The sequence below is a fragment of the Eubalaena glacialis genome, chromosome 10 (assembly GCF_028564815.1).
Source record: "Eubalaena glacialis isolate mEubGla1 chromosome 10, mEubGla1.1.hap2.+ XY, whole genome shotgun sequence".
NCBI lineage: Eukaryota > Metazoa > Chordata > Mammalia > Artiodactyla > Balaenidae > Eubalaena > Eubalaena glacialis.
Window position 1 is genome coordinate 21,669,882 of NC_083725.1, and position 22,798 is coordinate 21,692,679.

A 22,798-nucleotide genomic window follows, 5' to 3' on the forward strand; every position below is an offset into this window, starting at 1 on the left:
CACATGTCAGTATCTGATAGAAAAAAGAAACTAATGTTTTTTTCTTCTGTGCTGTAGAGTACATCCATCTATTCCTACCCAGAAACTAGCAGTGCCTTTTGTAGCAAAGTTCCCTGCTAGTGATAATTCCTGAGGACATGTCTCCTTGCCAGGCCTGGCCCTTTATTCATCCTTTTCTCCCAGATGATCCAAGTCTGACCCTAGCTTTCTTTTGGCATCATCCCTCATTCCCCAGCCTGAATTTTCTTCCCTCTTTGACTCTGAAAACAATATCATTGTTTATTTCCTCCCTTCCTTGTCTATATGCCAGCAAATGACTCAGGAAAGTGTTTCTAAGGAGTTTTACAGCTTTCAAAAGAAGAAAAACATTTGGGGGGGAGGTGGTTAAAATAGCATCACAGAGAAATTTCAAACTTATAAGCAGCCTTAAAACTTGATAGTTATACTACTCACTCATTTTTCCTTAGAATGTAAACCTAACTAGGTCAGACTGTCTAAGATTTCTTCTGTTTTCTGGCCCCACATTTTGGTAAAAATTGGATCTAGACAATCCAGTTCCTTGATCTCTTATCTACCCTCAGCACTGGAGCCTCTGAGGCCTCCTTCCTTGGCTAAGGAAGACATCATTCTTTCCACTCAACCAAATCTCCTCTATAAATCTGTATGGAAAAGAACAGAAATACTGAGGGGGTGGATAAGGTTGACAAAGGCTCAAGTGTGATTTATTTAAACTTCAAAGAAAATTCAGACTGCTCATCTTCACGTTCATCTCTTCATTCTTCACACAGAAAATCATCTAGGACTATTCTGAGCATAACATCCAAACCCAAGGTGTCAATCTCCTTTATTGCTGTTTTATTCTCCATCTTTTTTCTTGACTCCAAGATAACAATCATTTGTTCATCCAGCAAACTTTTGTAAAGAACCTGCAAACACCAAGCACCATGAAAGGCAGCAGGGGTAAGTTACTTGCACCTATCATTTCAATACTACCCTTCATCATTTCAACACATTTTTATAACATACTGCAATTTCTAATGAATATACACATTATTTACTTTTAAATCACGTTTTAGATAATTTCTTTAAGCAGGTTTCTGTAGACCTCATTCATAGTATATTTAGTCATTCTTTGGCCTCAAATAGTATAACTTTTTGTCTGCTTCTTTACCATTTTTCTTTCTGAATACGCCACCAAAAACTGACACTGGACCCATGGACCTTGGCCCAGCCTGGATTCTCTCTGTAGTGCTTGCCCACCAGCACCACAGACTGAGCCTACACCATTTGCTGAGTGCTGGACCAGCAAGGACAATCACTTGGGTGAAGGTCAGAGCTGTCAAAGACTCAAAAGACTCAGCATTCTATAGAATGCACAAAAATGAAAACGCCCTAGCACTTGATCTTTGTCTTAGTTTTCTTCCTGATATAACACAGTTTAAAAAAAAAACAGGAAATATATCTAGATTGTAGATCCTAGAATGACTCTTCATGGCTTTACCTATTCATAGTCTATATTCATATTCATAATCCATAAAATTTATACTTGATATCTATAGCTAAGTAATTGTTACTTCTCGCCAAGTGACCATTCTCTGCTGGAAAATAATAAAACATTAAGAAAAAGAAAAATCAACTTATCATTTCACAAATTATGCCTTAAATTTTTACTTGTTTGTGTATCAGAATCAGAAACTATAGATATATGAGTTACAATGCAATGTAGTGTTGATGAATTTGACACTACTTGTCTCATAAATGTAATGCTTTAGTTTTTACTTTTCTGCAAAACTGACTCATGTCTTTTAAGTAGGATGTCATATCAAAATAATAATTTCCTTGAAGGAATTTCCTTGTTTCCTTAGACAATGGGTAGGGGGCGGATAGTGTTAAAATTTAAAAGCTCTGTAAGATTCAATACTTTGGAGAATATTGTAAGATCAGCTCTTTCATATACTTTTATATACTCCAGTGGGATGTGAGTTGGTACAATATTACTGAAAAACAGTTTGGCACTATGGGTCAGGAGTCCTAAAAATATTCATGCACTTTGATCATTAATCCATTTCTAAGAATCTATACTTAAAAATAAGGACACCGTTTAACACACACATATACAAAGATGTTCAACATAGCATTATATAAATTAGTGCAAATTTGAGAACAACCTAAATGTCCCTATACAAGAAAAGTTAAATAAATCATGGTATATCCATACAACGTAACATTTATTATACAATAGAAAAATTGCATTTTTGGAAATTATATAATTACATGTAAAATGCTTTTAATGTAATGTTAAATTAAATTCAAGATACAAAACATTACGTATAACATAATCCCAATTTTTTTTTAATAAATTTATTCATTTATTTATTTTTGGCTGCATTGGGTCTTCGTTGCTGCACACAGGCTTTCTCCAGTTGTGGCGAGCGGGGGCCACTCTTCGTTGCAGTGCACGGGCCTCTCATTGCAGTGGCTTCTCCTGCTGCAGAGCACACGCTCTAGGCGCACGGGCTCAGTAGTGGCTCGCGGTTTTTAGAGTGCAAGCTCAGTAGTTGTGGCGCACGGACTCAGCTGCTCCGCGGCATGTGGGATCCTCCCGGACCAGGGCTCGAACCCGTGTCCCCTGCATTGGCAGGCAGGTTCTTAACCACTGCGGCACCAGGGAAGCCCCATAATCCCAATTTTTAAAAAAAATATTATTTTCATATATGCATGAAAAAGTCTGAAAACAAAATAACAGCTGTTATTCCTGAGTGGTCAGAAATATATTTAATATTTTTTTCTATTTTCCACATTTTCTGAAGTAACTTTTAGTAATAAAATGTTATTAAACTATGTTTAGACACTTAAATATAACTTTAGCTTAACTACGTAAATATAACAAAGACTTTAAGTATGAATTTTGAAATGTTGGGTCAAGCACATGCGCTTGGATTGCTAACATTACATAATTCACAAACAAAGGGGTAAAAAGAGCAATGTTTACAAAGCATTTTCCCCCCAGCTTTATTGAGCTATACTTTCCGTACAATAAATTGCACACATTTAATGTATAAAATTTGATGAGTTTTGACATATTGAGCCTCACAATCCATCACCATCACCACAGCCCAGATAATGAATACATACCATCCCAAAAAGTTTCATGTGCCCTTTTTTCCATCCATTCCTCTCTTTTCCCAACCCAGACCCAGGCAACCACTGAATCAGATCTTTGTTGCTATAGATTAGTTTGCATTTCCTAGAAGTTTATATAAAAGGAATCATTCAGTGTGTATTTTTTTTTTTTGGTCGTGTTTCTTTCACCTTAGAATAATTATTTTGAGATTTATTCATGCCATTGCATGTATCAATGGTTTGTTGCTTTTCATTATTGAATAGTATTTCATTGTATGGATGTACTGTAATTTGTTTTTCCATTCAATTGTTGATGAACATTTGAGTTGTTTCCAGTTTGGAGCTGTTACAGATAAAGCTGCCATAAACATTTGTGTATAAGTTTTATATGGAATATATTTTCATTTCTCTTGAGTAAATACCCAGGAGTGGAATGATTGGGTCAAATTGTAGGTATATGTATAACTTTTTAAGAAACTGCCAAACTGGTTTCAAAGTGGCAGCACCACTTCACATTTCCACCAGCAGTGTATGAGAATTCCAGTTGCTTTATATTTTCACCAACATTTGATATTGTCAGTCTTTTTAATTTTAGCCATTTTAGTGGATGTATAGTGATACTGCATTGTGATTTTAATTTGTGTTTCTCTAATGACTCATGATGAGCTTTTCATGTGCTCGTCACTCATATAGTTTCTATGCTAAAGTGTCTATTCAATTATTTTGCCCATTTTTAACAAAGGTTTCCATTTGATTGGTTTATGAGATATTTTAAAATTCTAAAGTCCCATGCATGATAAAAGTTTTGCAACGATTTTCTCCCAGTCTGTGGCCTGCTGTTTCATTTTCATAGCAGTGTCTAAAGAGCAAAAGCTTTTTATTTTGAAGAAGTCCATTTACTAAATTTTTTCTTTTCCGGTTCATGCTTTTTGTGTCATATTTAAGAGCTCTTTAACAAACTAAATGTCATTAAGATTTTTCTCCTATGTTTTCTTCTAGAACTATTATAGTTTTAACATTTATATTTAGGTCTGTAACACATTTCAAGTTAATTTTTGCACATGATGTGAAGTAGGTTTTGAGGTTCATTTTAGGGGTTATTTTTTTAGTACTATTTATTGAAAAGATTTTCCCTTCCTCATTAAATTGCCTTGGTACCCTTGTGGAAAACCAGTTGAATCTATTTCTGGACTCTCTCTTTCATTACATTGACCTAAATGTCTGTTTTATGACAATTCCTCACAATTTTGATTGTTGTAGATTTATAGTAATTTTGAAACCAGGTAGTGTATATCTATCAACCTTATTCTTTGTTTTTAAAATTGTTTTGACTATTCCAGGTATGTTGCATTTTCATACAAATTTTAGAATCTGTTTATGAATTACTATAGAAAAAATAATGCTAATATTTTGATTGGAATTTCACTGACTCTACAGATCAGTTTGGGAAGAATTGATATTTTAACAATACTGAGTCTTCCAATTTAGGAACGCACTGCACGTCTCCATTAATTTAAGTCTCAGAAATGTCTTATACTTTTCAATGTATAGGTCTTAACATGTTTGGTCAAATTTATTCCTAAATATTTTTTGGTGCTATTATAAATGGTATTGATTTTATAAATTTCTTTTTTTTCAAAATAAATTTATTTATTTTATTTATTTATTTTTTGCTGCATTGGGTCTTTGTTGCTGCACGCAGACTTTCTCTAATTGCAGTGAGCTGGGGCTACTCTTCGTTGCAGTGCGTGGGCTTCTCACTGCGGTGGCTTCTCTTGTTGCGGAGCACAGGCTCTAGAGCACAGGCTCTAGAGCACAGGCTCAGTAGTTGTGGTGCATAGGCTTAGTTGCTCTGAGGCATGTGGGATCTTCCCGGACCAGGGCTCGAACCTGTGTTCCCTGCATCGGCAGGTAGATTCTTAACCACTGCGCCACCAGGGAAGCCCACTTTTATAAATTTCAAGATGAGATTGTTCTTCACTAGAATGTAGCAATATAATTGATTTTTATATTGGTCTTGTATCCTACAATATTACTACATTCAATAATTAGTTCTAGTGGCTTTTTTGTAATTCTGTAGGATTTCCTATAGGTGATCGTGTTTCCTGCAAATAAAAACAGCTTTACTTCTTCCTTTCCAATCAATGTGCCTTTTTTTTTTTTTTTTTTTAATTATTTATTTATTTATTTATTTATGGCTGTGTTGGGTCTTCGTTTCTGTGCGAGGGCTTTCTCTAGTTGCGGCAAGCGGGGGCCACTCTTCATCGCGGTGCGCGGGCCTCTCCCTATCGCGGCCTCTCTTGTTGCGGAGCACAGGCTCCAGACGCGCAGGCTCAGTAGTTGTGGCTCACGGGCCTAGTTGCTCCGCGGCATGTGGGATCTTCCCAGACCAGGGCTCGAACCCGTGTCCCCTGCATTGGCAGGCAGATTCTCAACCACTGCGCCACCAGGGAAGCCCCAATGTGCCTTTTATTTCTTGTTTTGGCTTTATTGCACAGCCAAAGACCTTCAGTACAATCTTGAACAGAAGTAGTAAGAACAGATATCCTTGCCTCACTCCCAAAGTTAGGGGAAAAGCATTCAATATTTACTATTATATATGATGTTAGCTGTAGGTTTTTCATAGTTGCCCTTTATAAGATTGAGGGAGTTCCTTTCTATTCATATTTTGCTGAGAGTTTTGTTAATGATGTTGGAGTTTTAAACATTTTGAGCATTATTTGAAGTTTGAGCAATTACTTTAATATTAATTTTAAAATTTTCACCAAATACACACAAGAGTGAGTCATGTTTAATATTATTTATAAAATTTGCAATGGATTTATAGTATCTCCAATTTAAAAAAAGAAGAATTATCTCATTAATATTAAAAATCAAATTTTTGACTTCTTTATGGCAGCTTTAATAATAAATAGAACGTTAAGTGATTTGAGGTTGAGGTTTTCTTTTCACAGTCAACAACTTAAATTTTAGTTCCATATGTTGTGACAATGAGGAAAGTTAATTACTCAGCAGTTACTCCAATGTGCTAATAAATACAGATATTTGGTTTCAAAAACACATGTGTGACCCTAGAATTATACGTTGCAGGTGATGCCTGGGTTTGCTTCGCTCTCCTCTTGATTGTGTGGAGACCAGGCTGCAGTATAAGCAAATCGATTCTCCTTATTTATTGCAATGGGGCATCACAAGTCACATATTTTAAGGGATTTAGACTCAGGTAAAGTCAGCCTTGATGTAGACTAACATAGTCAAGAGAGAACCATTGAAACTAAAATTCCCCAAACACCCAGACTCAAAAAGCTGATACCAAAGTCCCATTGTTTATCATAGGTGCATGATGTACCATTTTATGAAAATATGCAAAGATATTATCATAACTTCTAGACAGATTGTCAGGAAATCCTCTTTTTAAAAAAAGAAAGAAAAGAGCCACACCTAATTTACTATTCTTTGGAAAAATCCATTGGTTTGTATGATAAACACTAAAATAGACTTATTATACACCTGGCTAGGTGCCAAGCCATTCTTCTGTGAACACTGAGATAATGGACCTTCATTGTTCTGTGTGTTATCGTTGCCTGTTCCTGTCAGACTGGTCCTCAACAGTTACATGGGCTTCTGCCATTTATCAAAAGTCTGAGGCTTAGAAGTCTTTCTCTACTTGTCTGAAACAACAATTCATTTGTTTAACAAACATACATTTGATAAAATTTGCAAGGTTCACATGTGACTGGTAAACTGTAAACAGAGAAAATGTGTAAAACCATATTGCTTTAGGAAAAATTATAGAATTGGCTACATTTATCTTTGGTAGAGACATTTTCTCCTTTCTTTGATTTGACAATGAATCATTTTAGATTTCATTAAAGTAAGAATTTTCTATTGTTTAAAGGCAGTCTTATTTGGTAAAACATAAGATAACAAACTCCAGCACACAGAGTGAGTGACAGTGTTACAAAATTATATAACCTTAAAGCAAAAAGGGACCTGATTTCATTTAGGAATAAATTTCCATGTTAGCTTTGTTCTTCTAGAGATGAAGATTTCACTGTGTCCTTTGGTCTTCTTTCTGGCATTTAACTTCTATACTACCAGGATCATAAAGTTCTTTTGCTGAATTTTTTTTTTTCTATTTTAAGCACAAAATCCTCCAATTCTGCCCTTTTTAGAAATAAGAACTATTTAGTCAATTAGACTCTGAACCTGCTAAACTGCATTTTTACAAATCTCTAAATGTGCGTTTATAAATCAGTGATAACATCAGCTCAGTAATTATCCTATGTAAACAAAAGTGTGTTTTCTTTTGGTTTGGATGTGTGAGTATATTATAGACTAGACTGCAAAGGAGGACAATGAAAATAGGAAGACAAAGACATAAGTCTTGCATTCAGCTCCTAAATTCACTTTGGCAAGCTATTTTTGAAAAGTGAGCATCAGAAATAAAAAGTGAAAAAGAAAAAGTAGGGAATTCCCTGGCAGTCCAGTGGTTAGGACACTGCACTTCCACTGCAGGGGGCATGGGTTTGATCCCTGGTCAGGGAACTAAGATCCTGCATGCCTCATGGCATGGCCAAAAAAAAAAAAAAGTAAAAAAGGAAGTAGGATTGTAAGATATTTATGTATTAGTTACAGAAAACGATAATGGGTTTTTGTTAATGTCACATTTTATTTGCTTAGATCCTACAGAAGAGATTAAGAAAAAAAAATGTATAAAATCCTAACACAAAGGAGGAAAAGGTTTTTGTTTTTAAACTAGGAATAGATTTTTTAAAAGTCTCTCACTCTCTGGGCAATTTCGGAATCGTGAAAGCAGTTGTGTGTCCCTTACAGGGTATCAGGCACTCTCTGTCAGCAAGACAGCGTGAGCTGGAAGGCAAGCTGGGGTTGCCTGCACTTTTCCCGGCTTCCTTCAAGTTCTTAAATATACTAAGAGTTCACAGCAATTTTTGTCAATGAGTTACATTTCTCATTTCTAGGGTTGAGCCTTGATGCTCTGCTCAAGACCATAGCCTCCCAGATCCTGCTCCCTGGGAAGGGAGAAAGAAGAAAGGACAGGGCAGAAACGTGCTGGGATCAGGTGAGAGGGTTTAGTTTCATGGTCATTTTTGACCTGAGCAGCTGTGGGGGGTTGCTTTTGAACTTAGCCACCGTCCATAGATGGGGGCCCACAGATAGATCAGATAGGTCACCAAACCTTCCTGTTTTGGTTTTCTCTTGTATTAAAGGCACTAACTTTATTGTGGTCACAACACACACTTATATCAAATCATCCTGTTGTACACCTTCAGCTGACACAATGTCAATTATATCTCAATATATATCTGAGATAAGATGACAGGATTTCCCTGTGAGAGAAGATAAATGCTTTTCTTTAGGATAATAAACATTCCACAATTCCATAGAGGCAATCCTTTATTTGTTCCTCCTGCCCTGACAATGAGAAGTCACAAAGCCTCTTTCACCTCTTACCCAAGGTCGTCATGCAAGCACAAACTTCAAGGAAAAGGATAAAGATAAGGTAAAAATCCCTAGGAAGGAGGTAGTAGTATAACCTACTGTTCAGAACTCTTCCACATCCTTCTTCCTTACTTTTTGCTCTGCCTCAGATTCCCTGGCTCTGCCGCCACTGTATCTGCCTCTGGAGCATTTCCATTATTTATCCTGATTTAGGTATGGGAGATCACTTTTTCTCTGGGTTCAGCTGGGACTTAGTTGGAATTGGGGGGGGTGGGCGGTGGCGGGAAGAACTGAAGGAAAAGAAAGCAAATATGAGAGCAGAGAAGTGGATAGGTTTACAAATCCCAGATTTTTCATCCTAATCTCACCAAGGTTCAGCTATAGCCTGGTTAGATTGGCACTGTTTGAGGAGTTTACCCAGCTTCAATTCTTTTTCCTGGCCTCCAAGCTGTCTGGCCAGATAGGATGGAGGCTAGATTGAGCTCCTTGGATTTCTGGCCCAACGTCACTTTGGAACAAACGATCTCTGGTGGAATCTCAGGAAGGATTTTTGGTTCCTCCGGAGCTTGCCTCTGTGTCTGTTCTCTAGGATCAGCTCTCTGACTGCCAGTTCCAGCTTGGGGCTCAACTGATTTTCCTTCACACAAATCCCAGAATTTTTGGCTCAGCTTTGTTTCTCTGTCTTTCTAAATAGAAAAAGCATCTTCCTCCCTGATTTGCAAGGACTCTGCCCCTAATCTTCAGGCATTTGGAATCAGCTCCAGCATTCCAATTCATGTTTACGGCTCTGGCCCTTGGAAATTCTACTTTTGCTCTAATCCCTTCCTTTCTGCTTGGCTTGTCTCAAGTGAGTAGTTAGGGCTGGGTTTACCTTTGGGTGTGATATAGTACAATTTCTTCATTTTACACTAAGTCAATATCTGGGCTTCTCTCATGTAGCTTGGGTGGCCACAGTCCCCTAGAGCTTTGTCTTCCTCAAATGATGAGAAGCAGACATCTTCTCTATTTCTGTTTGAAAATATACACCCTCTTTCGGACAATCCCATTTCCTGTTTGAGGATGGCCTCCTCTTTTCAGCTCAGCTGCCAGGCAGAGAGAATGACATATTTTGAGCCCAAACACTACAATTCAGTTACCATTTCCACCAATTATTACCAGATTCTCTGAGATAACTCATCTCTCATGGACCTCACCACTTTGTGGTAGCACACTTACTGGATGTGACCCTTTAGTTGTACCATTTAAACACACACATGCACACACACACACACACACACACAGTCCTGCTCACCAGTGAGGAAAGAGGAGTTTTCCCACCTCCAAGATTTTTTTCTGCAAATGTTTTAAAATCCCTGAACAAACAGTTTGGGAGCCCTGGCTATAGTTTTTACACCAAACAACTGAGCTTCTAGAGGCTTACATGGGGGTCAAGCACATAGGCTCTGGAAGCAGGCCATTGGATTTGAATATTAACTTTGCTACTTACTAGCTAGTTAGCTATTGGCAAATTACTTATCCACTTTGTGCCTTAGTTTTCCATCTGGAATATGGAGAGAAATAATAGCAACTACTACTATGGTTATTGCGACCGTTACTTAATACCCGTAAAGCATATAGAACAGGGCCCGGTACATCGTAAGTACTTGGTAAATGTTAGCCCCCATTATTACCACTGTACAGGTCTCTTGAATAGATAAAATTTTAAAAAGTAATGGTTGGTATAGTGGTTTTAGCAGTAGGACAGTAACTAAAATTTAGAGATTAGTTAAGGGTAACTCCAATGAACAAAAATGGACTGAGAGAGGATCCTTACTTGAAATGTTGAATAACTGTGTTTCAGTTGTAGGTACAGGAACCACCCAACATTTCTGCCACATTTTGTATTTGAGCTAGTATTCTCCTGTCCAGGAAAGTACCCACCAAAGTTATTTCTGTTTATGACTGGTTATGCAGTTCAACTAGCTCACTACGAACTCAGATTCCATCTAACATGGGGCTGGCCTAGTCCCCTGCTTAGTGTCAACAGGCATGCATATCCAAGGGATTCCAAGAAAACCTGTTACAGAAGACCTAACAATCCTTCTTATGGGATAGATCAAGTGGTCTTACGCTCTTCCAAAACAAATCCAAATACATCTTTCATCAAAGCCAAAACTCAGATGAGAAGGTTCACTTCCTTGGTATGAATAGATTCTAATGCAATAGCATCAATAACAGTGCTGAGCATTTTCCAATACAAATATACCAACCAAAATGTGAAAAACAGACACTTATCAACACAGAATCGGTATAATTTCTCATTGTAACATCGACTGGGGACTTCCCTGGTGGCGCAGTGATTAAGAATCCACCTGCCAATGCAGGGGACACAGGTTCGAGCCCTGGTCTGGGAAGATCCCACATGCTGCAGAGCAACTAAGCCCGCGCACCACAACTACTGAACCTGAGCTCTAGAGCCCACCTGCCACAACTACTGAGGCCCACATGCCTAGAGCCCATGCTCCGCAACAAGAGAAGCCACCCCAATTAGGAGCCCGTGCACCGCAACGAAGAGTAGCCCCCTCTCGCTGCAACTAGAGAAAGCCCGCGTGCAGCAACGAAGACCCAATGTAACCAAAAATAAATATATGTATATATAAAAATATATAAAACAAAAAAACAGCGACCGTACATATGCAAACAAATATGGAGTCACGCTTCCACATGGAAAAGAACGAATATACATGTGAGAATTTCTTTGAATCATTTACCCATCACTTCCTTCCTCACTTTTCCCCTTCAGATCTACCATGCTCTTTCCTGGAGCATCAGCACAGAACTTTTGGTTACAAAGATTATAGTTTTTTTCCCTCCCAAACCCCCTTATCCACCACTATTTCAAAGAAGGTCATTAGATTAGTCTAAAAGGACTTCTTTTTTTACCTTTCTATGTTTCTTTTTCTATTTTTCTTTTTTCCTTACTTTTAATAAACCTATGGATTTTAGGGCAAAAACATTCAGACTTTCACCATTAAGTATCATGTTAGCCATAGGTATTTTATAAATGTTGTTCATCAAATTAAGGAAGTTCCCTTTTAGTCGTAGTTTGTTGGCATTTCTATCATGAAAGGGTGTTGGATTTTGTCAATTGCATTTTCAGTGTCCAGTGAAATGATTACATAGATTTTGTCCTTTATTCTAATAATATAATGTATTTCATTAATTGACTTTTGAATGTTAAAGCAATTTTACTTGCTTGAGGTAAACTCTACTTGGTTGTGATGCATAATCTTTTCTATACATTGCTGAGTCCTGTTTACTAATATTCTATTAAGAATTTTTATGTCTATGTTCATGAGAGATATTAGTCTGTAGTTTTCTTTTCTTGTGATGTATCTTTAGCATCAGGAAAATGCTGCTTCATAATATGGTTTGGGGAAATGTTCCCTCTTCCTCTACTTTATGAGAGAGTTCCTATAAGACTGATATTATTTCTACTGTAATGTTTGATAGAATCCAACAAGGAAGCCTTCTGGGTCTCCGATTTTCTTTGTGGAAAGGTTCTTAATTAAAATTCCATTTTTTTACATGATACAGATCTTCAAATTTTCTATTTCTTCTTGAGACAGTTCAGTTGGCATGAAGTAGTTTGTAGTATTCCTTTTAATTTCTGTTGGGTCTTTCTCATTTTTGATTTAGGTAATTTGTGTCTTCTCTTTTTTTACTTTGTCAGTCTAACTGAAAGTTTATCAATTTCGTTGATTGTGTTAAAAAGTCTACTTTTGGTTTTACTTATTTTTTTTCTATTGTATCCTTATTTTCTATTTCATTTCTTTCTTTCTTTTTTTTTTTACAGTAAAAAAAAAATGCAGGGGACACGGTCTTCATTACTGCATGCAGGCTTTCTCTAGTTGTGGTGAGTGGGGCATACTCTTCAGTGCGGTGCATGGGATTCTCACTGCAGTGGCTTCTCTTGTTGCGGAGCATGGGCTCTAGGTGCGCAGGCTTCAGTAGTTGTGGCATGTGGGCTCAGTAGTTGTGGCTTGCAGGCTCAGTAGTTGTAGTACATGGGCTTAGTTGCTCCGTGGCATGTGGGATCTTCCCGGACCAGGGATTGAACCCGTGTCCCCCGCACTGGCAGGCGGATTCTTAACCACTGAGCCACCAGGGAAGTCCCTATGTCATTTATTTCTTCTCTGACTCTTTATTTTTTTAATTCCATCTATTTAGTATAGATTTGATTTGCTCTTTTTCCAGCTTCTTAAGGTAAAAACTTACATTATACATTTTAGATCTTTCTTCCTTTTTAATAGAAGCATATAAAGCTATAAATTTCCCTCTAAGTATTGCCTTAGCTGTACTCCATAAATTTTGACATGTTGTGTTTTCATGTTTATTCAGTTCAATATGTTTTCTAATTTTCTTTGTGATTTCTTCTTTGACTCATGGTTACTTAAAAGTGTGTTGCTTAGTTTCCAAATATTGGAGAGTCTCCAAATTTCTTTCTGTTGTTGATTTATAATTTGATTCCATTGAAGTCAGAGAACATAGTTTGTATGATTTCAATAATTTTTAATCTACTGAAACTTGTCTTATATCCTAGCATATGATCTCTACTAGAGAATGTTCCATGTCTTTGAAAAAAACATGTATTCTGCTGTTTGAGTAGAGAGTCCTGTATATATCAAGTTGGTTGGTGGTTCTGTTCATGTCTTCTATATCTTTACTAATTTTCTGTCTACTTGCTCTATCAATTACTTTGAGAGGAATATTGAAATCTCAAACTACAATTGTTGAATTGTCTATTTCTCCTTTCCATTCTGTCAGTTTTTGCTTTATGTATTTTGTGGCTGTTTGTAGGTGTTATCTATTTACAATTGCTAACTACTCCTGGTGTATTGACCCTGTTACCATTATGAAATGTCCCTCTTGGTCTCGAGAAATACTTTTCTAAAGTATATTTTGACTGACATATCCAGTCCAGCTACCATATAGTTTCTGTTTGCATTATCACCCTTTTCCATACTTTGCATTTTATTTTATCATTGAGTCTTTGAATCTAAAGTGTGTCACACCTAGACCAAGAAAGAGAAAATCTTATCCATTTTTTCTCTTTGTTCAGATATAGATATCTTTGTGTTTATCTTACTTAGGATTATTTGTGTGTCTTGGATCTATAAATATTCGTTTTTCATCAAATTGGAGGTTTTGGCCATTATTTTTTCAAATATGTTTTTCTGTACCATTTGGTCTTTCTTTTTTGGGGGGGGATTCCTATTATATGTTTGATGCTATCCCACAGGTCTTTGAGACTGTGTTCATTTTTCCCATCTGTTTTTTTTTACTCTGTTGTTCAGATTGAACAATTTCTTTTTTAAAAAATTTATTTATTTATTTATTTATTTTTGGTTGCATTGAGCCTTCATTGTTGTGTGTGGGCTTTCTCTTGTTGCGGCAAGCAAGGACTACTCTTCGTTGTGGTGCGCGGGTTTCTCATTACGGTGGCTTCTCTTGTTGTGGAGCACGGGCTCTAGGAACATAGGCTTCAGTAGTTGTGGCTTGAGGGCTCTAGAGCGCAGGCTCAGTAGTTGTGGCATGCGGGCTTAGTTGCTCTGCAGCATGTGGGGTCTTCCCGGACCAGGGCTCGAACCTGTGTCCCCTGCACTGGCAGGCAGATTCTTAACCACTGCACCACCAGGGAAGTCCCCAGACTGAACAATTTCTATTGCTCTATTTTGAGTTCACTGATGCCTCCTTCTGACATCTCAGATCTGCTGTTGAGCCCATATAGCAATTTAAAAAAATTTTTTAGTGTGGCATTTTTCAACTCTAGAATCTCATTTTTAAAAATAGTCTATATTTCTCCATTGGTATCCTCAATTTGTTGAGGATATATATTTTATATATATATATAATATTGTCACAATATTTTAAAAAATTATTTGAACTTATTTATAATAATATCTTTGAAGTCTTTTTGTGATAAATCCAACATCTGAGCTCACTAAAAGTCAGTTTCTGCTGATTACTTTTTTACTTTCCTGCTTCTTTGCATATCTCATTTCCTTTTTTTTTTTTTTTATAAAACTAGACATTTTAGCTAATATGTTGTAGCAACTATGGATTTTGAGATTTGTTGGAGCGGGGGTATCTCTCCTGGACTTGAACTGCAGATTTTGTCTTCCTCGCAGTATGCGGCTGTTGATATGTCTGCTGACATTTTCATTGCAATTTTTATTTCTTTCAGCCTAACCTCCTAGGGTTTACTTTTGTATTTTCATGACTTAGTAGTCAGCCAGTGATTTGGACAAAGTTGTTTCCAGATACCCCAAGCCTATAAGGCTTCCAAACTCTGCTGATCCATTTGTGTGGTGATTGGGTAGGGCATTCAAAGCTTAGCCAATTGTCAAGTGTCCCTTGGCTTTTGCTTTCTACTGAACTCCGTTGTGTCTCCTTTGTGTGTATGTAGAGTTTCCCAGTCATCCAGAGATGTGTGAAGAATTTATTTAGCAGATATGAGATGAGTAATTCTTCAGTGGTGTCACATGCAGATGCAGAAACAAGTAAAAATCATAAAGGCATAAGGCATTGATGGACTCATAAAGAAACATGCTTGGGAGAGTAAAAGATGAAAAAATTACTAGTTAATATAACTGAAAAGGGACCACCATAAAGTCACTTAATCAACTGGTAAGGAGATGGTTTGTGTGTATCTCTTAAAGTGTTAGGCTTAGCTTATCATATTATGACCTAGTGGGTCCTATACATAGAGTTTAATTTTTTATGTGGTATAAAATGTCCTTCAAGATCTGGCCCAATGTCTTCTTATCAGCCTCATTTTTCATGTCCCATCATTTTCACTTCTGCACGCAGTCCCACACATCATTTCATATGCCTCAATTACTTCACATGTCTCTATTTGTCTCATCATTTAAGACCCAGAGAAAATATTATAAATTTTTGATACCATTTCTGATTTCTGAAAGCCAAGTATACTCTTCCCTGTGTGTTACAAACAAGAGGGAAGGAAAGAATGTTCAATAAATGATGGGCTTTTGGCTTGCTCTGGTGCAGAGTAAGATTCAACTTATATCCTCATCTCCTTTCACACACCAAAATAAATATCTGATAGACATTTTTTAAGTGAAGTATAAAAAAAGATAAGAGGGATTTTGGTTAAATATGATAGACTGAACAAAAGAAAGGACTTCTGTCTTTTCTCTTCAAAACTCACTAAAATCACCTAAGTGCCTACTTAGGTGAGAAGGTAACAAGTGAAATAGTCTCAGCCTTTGAGCCTTTGAGTTCCAGAAAGATTCAAGCATGTAGTCTTCAGCAACCTTTGAAGACAAGGGTACAGGGTTGGTCTGAAAACAGAAGGATTGGTTGAAAGGAGCAGTTAGTACACCCAGATCTCCTCCTTTATTCTATGACCTCTCCCTCGCTTGTGCAGAAAACTGGAGCAAAATTCATTCTCTGGAGAAACTGAACCAGAGGCTTTGAACTCTGGAAAATGAGGCATAGATGAAAGTGGGGGTGAGCCACCAACATATTGAAAAGGGCAGGTTTTGGAGGTGTCAAATTAAAGTCTTAATAATAATTAGTCCTCCGTCTATAGTCCAGCTATTCACCTATGTATTCTGGAAATGCAGAATACACTTCTGCAGACCAGCTCTGGTCCAGACCCTCTGGCAAGCTTACACACCATGGACAGGCTGTGTCTTTCTGTGGCAGCTCTCTCTGAAGAGGTCTCATGTCTCTGCTCAATCCCTTGTTTCTACATTGTTCACTCTTTCTTAGACTACAGCTTCTTTTTTGTACTTGCTACTTATGGATATTTGAGTCATCTTTACCCTTTTTAATAGTTAACTACCTTTTATTAGTTAACAATTCTTTATTTTAAATTTCCCTTGCTCTAATTACTGGCACGGTTTCTGTCTCCTAACTGAACTCTGACTGATACAGAATTCATATCTGGGGTGGTCCCAGGAGACAGACCCGAAAAGATGAATTTCGGGATTGGGTAATGTGTTGGGCTTCTTGCCAATGGGAAACAAGATGCTAGTAACCCATAGAATGCAGCAACATTACAATTAACTTATCACCTATGGTTAATTAAGTGCCAGTTAAATAAGTGTCGTGGGAGTCCACGCAGCTGTATTTGACTATTATAGACTCTTCTGAGTGCATTGCAGTGCTTACAGAAAGAAAATGAAAATCTCAGGTTCTATAACACTTAGTTAAAATCATGGTCTTAGAACAACAGAACTATGAGATCTTTAAAAGAAGCTCAGTTCTTGTCGCTACAGAGCTGATGTTGAAAATCAAACATAAAACTTAATAATGTGGGTTGCAGAATTATAACATTGGTTAAATTTACAGCCTCATTAAGTAACTCATGTGAAAATTAGGGCATTGATTGGGACATTATGGCACTCTGAAACTTGATATGAGAACATCTAGTTAGACTCATATGAAACTGAGAATCTAAGCCTCCCTTAACCCCAGTCATAGCTTTCTATCTTATGTCTGAGATTACTAGTCTTCCTGTGATAATCTCACTTCAGACGTATGCTTTACAAGGGGATATTCTTTCTTCTCAATACCCACCACAATCACTTTCTGTTTTCATTATACCTGTAACTATGGTCAAATTTCATCATATTTCTAAGGACCAAAACATTTATGGGAGATAACAGATTGCACACCAAACCAATTGCAAGATTTTATGAATATGTTTCAGCAGAAATTGGGGAATGTGTGTGGAAATGGATTCTAAAGGTGTTAGACTAAAGAGGGAAGATATAAAAATAGGCTAATTAAATTAATATGGATGCACTTACTGGAGATTTCAGATTTAATATGTTAATTCATGCAGCTGTAGTTGCCTCTAGTAACTTACCTGATGGATTTACTGAAACTTGGACTGATCGGTGACAATGAGATTGAGATGCCAGAGCTTCCCTGCATGATGTGCAGAAGGGAACCCAAAGGTTTAGGGAGATAGGAAGGTTGGAGTGGATTTATTATGTGTGACCTGCACACCTACCATTAAACTACAGTCCCTTCTAAGTCTTGGCACACTTCCAGGGGTACCTGTCCCCCAGTTTGAAGTCCCTGATATAGAGATTATTTCAAGACACTGGCTCTAAAGGGAAAAAGTAAAATAGTAACTCGAGAGGGATGTAAAGTCAAGAGAGTTTATTTTATTTGTTTGTTTTTTTAACCAACATTCTTAAATACGTTAAAGAGGCAGGTAGAGGAGACAACAGGGAGAGAAAATGAAAATCCAGGCAGGAGGTTATATAAATACATCATAGCACATGTCGAAAAAACATAGTCCTGAGGATCGTATTTGAACATGGCAAGGTTATAACTCCAGGAATTAATCTGTTGCTTTCTGGTTTTCCCCCCTTCCTTTCCATACTCTCATTGGTATTGGAGGACACTTTATTTTTCTTCCCCAGAGCACTATGATAGCCATGAGTTACCCACTTAGTGAGGCGAAACAAAAGGTCAAAGAAGAAAGCTGTGGAAGCTTTATCTTCTAGGGCTTACATGAGACTCTTGTTTGGGAAGGCAGGGGAAAGAGTGTAGAAACTAGGTTTGGAAAGATGAGGAAAGGACACTTTCAGGCTGTGAAAACAGACTGGATACAGAGCAGCTTGCCACCAACAACCCGCCCGTGCCCCCGCCAGCCAGTGCTGCAACCTCCTACCCAGTCCTCCTTGCCTGTGGTCAGCCTACCCTGTAGCATTCTTATACACTAGTGAGCCTCCTCCTCTGGACACCTTGTGATAGTGGTAGAGGTGGTGTATCTCCCTCCCAAGGTAGGATGGAAAGAACCAATTGGAAATTTCCTTATGCACTGGGCTAGAGTGGATATTGGGCCCTGTTATTTGTGTAGGTCATAGCTGTGTTTTGGACAGTGTTATGGTGCTGCTAATCTTTTACACAGAAACAAGTTAATTGTTTCTTGAGCTCCTATCTGTAGGTTTTGAGTTGTTTTTATTTGTTACGGACTGAATGTTTGTGTCCCCCTGCCCCCAAATTCATATGTTGAAACCCTACCCCCTGATGTGATGGTCCTTTGGGAGGTAATTAGAATTAGATGAGGTCAAGACTGTGCAGCCCTCATGAATGGGATTAGTGTCCTTATAAGAGTCACAAGAGAGCTTGCTTTCTCTCTTGGCTCTCCCATGTGAGGGCACAGTGAGAAGGCAGCCGCCTACAACCCAGAAGAGGGCTCTCTCCAAAACCATGCTGGTACCCTGATCTTAGACTTCTAGTCTCCAGAACCGTGAGAAATAAATGTTTGTTGTTTATAAGCCACACAGTCTATGGTGTACTGTTATACCAACCTGAACTAACTAAGACATTTTTAGAAGTAGTGATTGTATAAGCCTGGTGACTGGGCTCAGGAGTTAAAACTTGGAACACCTACCTTATGAGAATTATGACTTTGGTCTCATTGACACATAACCCTGTAATGGACATAAACAAACAAACAAAAATTTACTTAAATCTTGGAGGCTTATAGAGCTATCAATTAAAGACACAGATATTTAAAAATATATAAATACTTTTTTTGATATGTATTACCTTTGAAGTATGACTGATGACCTATATGGAGACATACAAAAGCAACTGAAAAACAAACAAATAAATACAAGCAAAGATGTGTGAATTATATATTTGCAAACACTGTACCATTTTGAACAAGGTCTGTGAAGACCTATTCACTTTCTATCTCAAATATATTCCAAAAAAATGAATCTGTCATCTGCCTGAGAATTGAGGAACACATACATTGATTACGATATACCTTTGGGACTCTGTTGGAAGCATGGCTGCATTCTCCTCATATTGTACTTTTTAGTGTCAGTTCAAAAAATAAGTGCCATAAATTTGGAAATAATGTTGGAATATATAAGTTGTTAAGTGTCTAATAGTAGATCTTAGGCTTTCAGGACTCTTAAAATGCTTCTGCTCTGTTTGACTGAAGTTTAGTTTAATACATAGGCCATTTTTACAAAATGTGGTACCAACATATAAGTAAGCTTCAAATGAAGAGCTAAACAATAAAGTCAAAATACATGTTTTGAAACATTTTTGTATTCATTAGTAGTACTAATGATGATATACAGTCCAAAGAGGAAGGAACACTCCCAAACTCATTCTATGAGGCCAACATCACCCTGCAACAAAAACCAGATAAGGATTCACACACACAAAGAAATTATAGGCCAATATCACTGATAAACTTAGATGCAAAAATTCTCAATAAAATATTAGCAAACTGAGTTCAATAATACATTAAAAGGATCACACACCATAATCAAGTGGGATTTATGCAGGGATGCAAGTATGGCTCCATATCCACAAGTCAATCAGTGTGATACACTACATCAGCAAATTGAAGAATAAAAGATCCATTTCAATAGATGCAGAAAAAGGTTTTGGCAAAATTCAACATCCATTTATGATAAAAACTCTTCACTAAGTGGATATAGGGGAACATATCTCAAAATAATAAAGGCCGTATATGACAAGCCAACAGCTAACATCATACTCAATGGTGAAAACCTGAAAGCATTTTCTCTAAGATGAGGAACAAGATCAGGATGCCTACTCTTGTCACTTTTCTTCAACATAGTGTTGGAAGTTCTAGCCACAGCAGACAAGAAAATGAAATAAAAGGAATCCAAATTGGAAAAAAAGAAGTAAAGCTGTCACTGTTTGCAGATGACATGATACTATACATAAAAAATCCTAGACACCATCAAAAACTACTAGAACTCATCAATGAATTTGGTAAGGTTGCAGGATACAAAATTGATATGCAGGATACAAAATTGATATACAGAAATCTATTGCATTTCCATACATTAACAACAAACTATCAGAAAGAGAAATTAAGAAAACAATGCCATTCACAATCTCATCAAAAAGAATAAAATACCTGGAAATAAATCTAACTAAGGAGGTAAAAGACCTGTACTAAGAAAACTATAAGACACTGATGAAAGAAATTGAAAATGACACAAAGGGAAAGATATACTGTGCTTATGGATTGGAAAAAATTAATATTGTTAAAATGACCATAATAACCTAAGCAATCTGGGTATTAAAATACCAATGGCATTAAATTAAAATACCAATGGCATTTCCCACAGAATTATAACAAATAATTGTAACAAATAATTTGCATGGAAACACAAAAGACCCCAATTAGACAAAACAATCTTAAGAAAGAAGAACAAAACAGGAGGTATCATGCCCCCTGATTTCAAACTATACTACAAAGCTAAAGTAATTAAAACAGTATGTTACTGGCACAAAAACAGACACATAGATAGAACCTAATAGAGAGCCTAGATATGAACCCACACTTACATGGACAATTAATTTATGACAAAGGAGGCAAGAATATACAATGGGGAAAAAACAGCATCTTGAATAAATGTTGTTGGGAAAACTGGACAGCTACATGTGAAACAATCTAACTGGACTATTTTCTCATGCTATATACAAATAAACTCAAAATGAATTAAAGACTTAATTTGAAGACCTGAAACCATAATACTTCTAGGAGAAAATATAGGCAGTACACTTTTTGACATCAATCTTAGCAATATTTTTTTGATATATCTCCTCAGGCAAGGGAAACAAAAACAAAAGTAAGTAAATAGGGCTACATCAAACTAAGAAGGTTTTGCACATCCTTTCCCCATTCATAGTTATATTGCACAAAAATATAAGAGCCTGTAAGTAAACAGGAGGCCTGGTCCTTAATCTACATAGTTGCTGGAGGTTACACTTGGTCTTTCAGTACCACATGATGCCAGTTTCAATTGCTCCTCAGTATGGCTTCACTGGGAAAGTAAAGAGATACACTTTACAGTGATCTTCTCTACTGACCACAGACTCAGCTACAGAGGACCCTACCTCTGCTTTCAGAACTGTAGTAGTTGGTGACACAGGTAACACCCACCTGAGGTCCTACCCCTCTAAGGCACTGGGTAGTAGCCATTCAAGGACATTTGTAGAATCTGTTTCCCATCCTTGCCAGTCTTGCGACTCTCTCTCTTCCCCCAGACTAGATCCCTCTCTTCTCTTAAATAAGTCAATTTTGTCCTCCAATTAGCCTACATTAAAAAATAAAAACATCTTCCATGAGCTCTTCCGTGGTGACCAAGAAGCCCTATTCTCAATTTACAAAGGCCTGGGTTCTTTCTTTAGAGGGGACTATGGTGTGGTGGTGAGGAAGTTCCTGTGTATCACTTAAACTTGCATTCATCCACAAATAACAGGAAAACCACCTACAGTTGCTTAAAAGAGGTTCATTTTTCTCATTTATCAAGAAGTTAAATGCTGGTCTTGGTTCTCTAAGTCAGTGATGTCACAGTGGACACACCTATGATTTTCCTGACCTTTTCTTTCAAGGTTACAAGATGACACTGCAGATCCAGTCATCAATTCTGCATGGGAAAGAGAAAGAATGGGGTAAAGGGAAAGAGGCAACAACACTGGTCTCATCAGTTTTCTTTTTGCAGGAAAGCAGAATCTTTCTCAGAATCCCCTCTCCCTTGACCAGTAGGCTCCAGTTGCATCCCATGGGCCAGCACTGGGTCCTAGGGCCATGTCTAAATGCAAAGAAAGATGGAAAAGAATGTATCTTGCTTTTCAGGCTGTATAGTAGGAGGCATAAATGGATGGGTGAGAGGTTTGGGAATGGCTTGGTAGGAGCCATTTAACATTATCTTCCACAACCCCTCATTCTTTCCTGCTGAGTAGGAAACAAGGCAGTCAATTTCTCAAATACAATATGCTAGCAGCACAGAAAAGGAGGAGCAGAGCATATTGTGCATCAGAAATGAGGAAAAAGTGGCCAGAGGACAGTCAAGTGTTGGAAGAGTTAAGAGTGAAATGGGAAAGAATCACAGAGACGTTGATATAGAGAAGCACACAGAAAATGACAGCCTGAGGCCCAGCACCCACAAGGCCCAGGTCAGGAGCAGAAAGGGAAGAAATATAGATGCTGCAGACCAGGCATCACACTTGAGCACACACTAAAGAGCATGCACCTGGTTGGAAGGGATTAAGGGATTCTGAGGGCCAAGTCAAGTTGATACTGTTTGTTACTGTCATTTTGATCTTACCATATACCTGGACTGGAGTGGAAAAACGTATTACACAATTAAATTTGATATATCAATAAAGTTGTACTTGACAA

General features: G+C 37.4%; 1 long non-coding RNA gene across 1 annotated transcript in view; it reads left to right on the forward strand.

Moving 5' to 3' along the window:
- The first annotated feature begins 801 nt into the window (after nucleotides 1–801).
- The window catches only part of LOC133100051 (uncharacterized), a 47,639-nt gene continuing 25,642 nt past the window's right edge, over nucleotides 802–22,798 (forward strand). Inside the window, exons 1-2 of the long non-coding RNA XR_009702381.1 lie at nucleotides 802–960; nucleotides 8,103–8,203. This is a non-coding gene — a long non-coding RNA (uncharacterized LOC133100051). The remainder of the gene's footprint in view (nucleotides 961–8,102; nucleotides 8,204–22,798) is intronic.